Here is a 6150-nt window from a genome sequence, read left to right as displayed (position 1 = left end):
ATAGATTAATGGCTACATTTGAAAAAGGTAAAAGAGACCAAATAGATATTCAATTAGGTATGAGTGCCAATGAGACAAATCACCATCTAAATGGCAATTTGTAAATGTTAACCATTATCAGTCAATGTACGGTCTTCAACATAGAGCTTAGGCTCACACCGACTAGCAAGCTATAAAGAGCCCCAAAAAATGACTAGTAAAAGACCATTTATATGGGAAAACCATCGGTCTAATCTATATACAAAAAGAGAAAGAAACACGTATGAACCACATCAACAAACGACAACCACTGATCATCAGATTAAGCTCATTTGTGGGAAACAAACTGTTAATACCGTGACAAAAAACGAAAAGCGACGAAAATAAGCATAACATAAACATATAAAGATTTAGCAACCCAAATCTATCCAAACACATTGATGAACTCAATTGCGCCAGAAGGGTTGCCTAAGGGTTACCTAATCCTACACCACACGTGAAACCTGCTGTTTCGCTCATTTGAAATAATTAGATACTATTATCCAATTTGAACGTTTTTCATGATAAAAGATTGACAATACTTGAAAGGTCGAATTTCCCTTTTGGATACTTAAAAGCCAGTAACCTGTGGATAAACAAATGCAAAAAAACAACAACAAAATATCTGGACTCACAAGTCCACTTACACAATATAAGACATTAGGCATTAAACTGATGATACACTTTAGAGCAAAAAATTATTGTATCGGTTATTATTTGATAGTGGTAATGCAATTGAACAATATAATATTAATGAGCATCAGAACAACAGTTGATTTCAAAGATTTGGTTCCTTTTCTTTTATTTTCTATCATCTTCAAATACAAAAAAACAACATGTTCAAAAAAAAAATAGAAAAGGAGACATTTGACTTTGTGTAATGAAACGTCCCCTCTTTAATTTTCAATTTGAAAATGTTGAACCTTTGATATTTGATAAAACAATATTAATGATCATTTCATAGTTTGATGTCTATTTGATTTCGGAAGACAATTTATTATCTTCATAGACCATAGTAAATTGTATTACTAAATTATTTAGATTCATTAAGAAGATAACATAGAAAAAATGTTGTAAGATTGATATGAATGAAATACGAAACAGAATAATAAATTAAGTAAAATTTAATATGAATTTTTAGCGAAATAATACATGTAATAGAAAAAGGAAAAATAATTTATTGAATAATTTTTTGTGATCATTAGAAGCACATGCAATATAAAACACCAACTGTGTTTTTGCATTAAATTGCCAACGTGTTTCAAATATAAATCTCTATGTAGCATCAGTTATACAAATTCGTTACCTGTTTGTACCTTTACATGTCTCGCCTTTCTGTAATTTTCATAATGCAAATATTAAAATTCAAACAGCAATACTTTAAAATGTATTACATTTAAATTACGAAAATATTCAAAGTTCATGAAGATACATATTTATACAATCGGCAAGAAAATGAGATGTGCCAATTCTAATACCATTGCATAACAAACTCCATTGACTTACAAATGTACCATTAGTCGTTCCTTTTGAACAAGGTTAAACGCAAATATTGACTTGTAGATTATGAAAAAAATTCAAAGTCAGCGAATCATGACGATGGGTAGAAATTATATAATCTCTTTGAAAATGAGACTTGCAAGTTCCTAAAAATTTGCTTTCAAACAAGTATAATCATAAAAATACTAAACTCCGAGCGAAATTCAAAACGTAAATTTCCAAATCAAATGGCAAAATCAAAAGCTCAACCACTTCAAACGAATGGTTGACAACTGTAATATTCCTGACATGGTACATGCATTTTCTTATGAAGAAAATGATGGATTAAACCTGGTTTTAAAGCTAGCTACACCTCTCACCTGTATGAATGTTGTATACAATTCCATTATATTGGCATAGATGTGTGAACAAAACAAACAAACATGATAGGTGAAAAAGTCAAAATAGGGGTACAGCAGTCAATTTTGTATCATAATCGTTATTATAAAAGCAAACAAAAATGCACAAAAAACCACACAGACAACGCATATTGGAAAAATGAAAGACAAGATTACAAAAAATCACCAGAGCACAATAACTGACTGTTTAAGTACAAAGCCATTTTCATATGAAACAAGGAAACACAAACAGCCATAAAAACAAAGCACACATACATACTCAACAGTAAAAGTAATATTCAGACAAACGAATAAACGAGTATATACATCACGTTATTAACAACGTAGGTATCAATAATCTATCCTTCAAAACCATCATGTATTGTTTGTGAAGATGATACGGGATACTATTAACCAGGTCTGGGTATATTCCGATGAATTTAAGAAAAAAAGGCCGAGACGTAATTTGGCATACCCGTGGTTTCATCAACTTTCTGAATTCGAGGGGTCCGTAGGTGGCCTGTTGGAAGGAAAATTTCTGTCCCTGTCCAATATACCTGAATTTTGCAGTGGCAGTCCAAAATTCCCCGGCCATCAACCTGAAACACCCCTATTATTACAATATTAACGTGTTATTGTCGTAAAAATACATGAAATGTTTGCCACTGGACGTTACGTAACCAACAATCAATCAACTTTCTACTCAGACACATGTGGTATTTTACAAAGTCTGAGTAGGAGCTTTACGATCTTGAACATCGAATAAGTTTGTAAATGTATATCCTATATGCAAGTGAAAAGGGAATGTAGCTACTTAGAAGGGGGGAATCGATAATTTTAAAATAAAAACTAAATATCATCTTTAACTAAATATAACGGGTTCATTTAAACTGATCTAATCAAAAACTTATGCATGTAAAATAAGCAAAAGTTAAATAGACCATGATTAATAAGAAGTCGCATCCAAATATTCCGCTTGTAAATAAAATGAACTAAAGCTTTTACAACTGCATAACAATAAACATTGGTCTACCACGAATAATTCCTTTCAAACTAACCTTATCATAAAAGTACCTGTAAATTAATAAAAAGTTTAAAAGTCAATAGACTATAAATGAGTGGGCGAAGCCAAATAATCTCAAAGGAAATTAGATGTACCAATACTAATAGAACTACATACCAAATACGAGTGACATACTGCTAGTGGTTAACCATACATTTGATCTTATCACAATCGTTTACATTGTTTGCACCGTCAATGCTGATGCCGCCGAAGAAGTCTAAAACAGCGTACATATGTTTCACCATTTGACTCTGCCAATGCACAAAAAACCCAAATCTGTTTCAATACTAACGTCTTTTCCCTAAAATATAATATCAAAGAATATTATTTGCATTGTTTAGTCTTTATGCCGCCGTTTTTTTTCCATCAAGAATATGAAATAATGCATCATCACTAAAATGTTTAGACTGTCAGAAAATAGAGTTCAACCCTTGTTTTTGGTTTGGTTCTAGTTGTTCATTCTTAAGTTTTCTTTGTTGGATCATGTGTACTGTGGTTTTTATGTTTGTCCTTTTCATTCGCAGCCATGACGTTGTCAGATTATTTCCGATTTATGAGTTTGTCTCTCCCTCTGGTATATTTCGTCCCTCTTTTATGATACATACAATCATCTCTCAATTTTGAAATTACATTGCGTAAACCTGAACGTTTGTTAATAAATGTTTCGTTTTTCAACTTGTCATACACCTGGAGTAAGTTAAAAACGGTGTGTTCGATTTTCATTTTTGTAAATAGTTCAAACCCCAAAATGTTAAGGCTAAGGATGTCAAAATACCAAAATACGTAATTCGCTATTTTACAATTAATAGACAAGGTTTAAAATCACTTATGGCAAATTTTAACATCACAGAGCAGAATTGATATAACTAGATGTATCGACTCTATCCATCATTGTTTGGCTGTATCCTGTGTATCTTGGATTTGAAGCTGAAATCTGGTATGCATTTGGGTTTTCAAAGCCCTTACCATAATCATGATTCAAATGATTGCTGCGAGCTATAGGATTTAGTCTTTGCTCATGTTTGTTCCTCATAAACCGTACAAACAACACCTTTTTGATACCTTCGTGCAACTACTTTGCCACTTAAATGTTCAATACAAATTTAAGAAATCACTAAAAACCAGAAATATTAACTCTTTTGATAAATCTAGAGTATTTGTCATATTTGTTATGTCAATATAGCCTATATATCCTTGTTAAGATTGGTTATGTCAATATAGCCTATATATCCTTGTTAAGATTGATGGTGTTTGGGTGTTTTTGATCCAGTAAGAAAAGCGCATTAGGTGTAATACTTGTGACATGTGTGATCACTGTAATGAAATTAGATCATCTACTTACAATACAAAGTGACTGACTACTCTAAATTTGTCACTGGACGTTGAGCAACAAATCAACCAACATAGTTATAACGAGTACTTTTAGTGATTTCTTAAAACGTATAAGATAAACAAAATACAGTTAATTAACACAGTACTGCGATAGCAAATACATCAAGAGGTCAAAATGTTTATCACAACCCAGAAATAATATCAATGAAAATACCATCTTTTTCTTATCGTCAGGCTGTATTTTTTTTAATGAACAATGACTGCATCGAATTAACAGAAATTGCTTAAATAATTTAAAATGTGAATTTGAACATTGTATTTATCATAAAGAAATTGAAATCAGGTATAGCAAGGTATTCTTAATTGCTTGACTGATACCAACAATCAGGTTCTTCTTTTTATGGTTAATATTTAATATCCGTGTCCGTTTTTTGTTATTTCTGATCAATATTTTTAGCTTGAACTTATATTCGTCTTGTCTTTTGCATTGACGAACGGGATGCATGCATGCAAAGGATGTCTTAAGTTAACTATGTTTTTGTTTTTATCAAAACAAACAACCCCACAACCATAAGTTAAGATATAAATATAGATATAGGCTAATAGATTTACCTTGATTTTAGAATGCAATCCAAATCTATAATCCAATAATAGAGGGGTTAAAGATACCATCAGGGCCATTAAAATTCATAGATCGAAATATACTGACAACGCCATGGTCGAAAAAGATAAATACAAATAGACAAATAATAGAACAAAAGACACAACATAGAAAACTAAAGACTTAGCAACACGAACCCCATATGTAACACCGGTCATGTTGCTCATGTTACTACAAACCCAATAAATAGTTCGATAAGTCACATTCGTGAAAAGGGAAGAGGATAATACAACATAAGGAACATACTGTAAACCAACTAAATTTCGCGAGCGATTTAATTTTGCAACTTTCGCGAGTAAAAAATAACGCGAAATTAAATCGTCGCGAAAAGGAATAACTTGGATCTTTCCTTATCAAACTGCATAAAGTAAATAAGAAAATCGGGAAATTAAATCGCCGCGAAGTTGATTAGCTGGGTATAAAGTAACGCAAAATAAAGTATCCGCGAAAATAAGTTGGTTACCGTGAACTTTACAGTTTTTATTGAGAGGTATCTGTAGTGTTTGGTGTTATGGGACCTGCTGCTGATACCACATGATACTTCCTTGAAGAATATGTGTGAAGTGTGATTTTCAAGTTAAGGTGGCTCGGGGGTACAAAAATTTCAGAAAAAAAATAAATATTTATTTTTCATTAGAATTTTTTATTGATTACACTATTAGTTATTCCTTTATGATATGGTAAAAAATTAACCCAAAAAACGGTACGGGTTGGCACTAGATGACTTTTGAAATGTTTATAGCATAAAAAAAGCTTCAAATTATCTCCCTTTGGTGCAAAAATGCCATTTTTTGGCATTAAATTTGAAATATCTTTATTAACTCATCGGTGACCTATGTTTTTTATCATTGTTTTCAAATAAGCTGTACATAAACTAAATAATTGAAAAATTTAAGCGATTTCTGTAATTAGGTTATTTTTTTATTTCGATATTACCTTTATTTCTCCAATAAGTTCAATAGAAAAAAAGGACATTAACAAAAATGTATGCTTCTTCATGAGGCAGACTGTAAGCTTAAATGAACGGTGACTCCATTTTCTTATTTCATTTTTCTTTTAAGTATATGATAAAGTTCATTTATAAACAAATTTAATTTGTACCCAGGAGCCCCCTTAACTCGCACAAAAAGGCTCTTTACAGTCAATACACCACTTTTTATAGTTATTTCTGTTTGACTGTTTTCAGATGGATTGCATAG

Source organism: Mytilus trossulus, chromosome 12 (genome assembly GCF_036588685.1).
Source record: "Mytilus trossulus isolate FHL-02 chromosome 12, PNRI_Mtr1.1.1.hap1, whole genome shotgun sequence".
Taxonomy (NCBI): Eukaryota; Metazoa; Mollusca; class Bivalvia; order Mytilida; family Mytilidae; genus Mytilus; species Mytilus trossulus.
The sequence above is the reverse complement of the archived record's forward strand: the minus strand, read 5'-3'. Positions refer to the sequence as shown.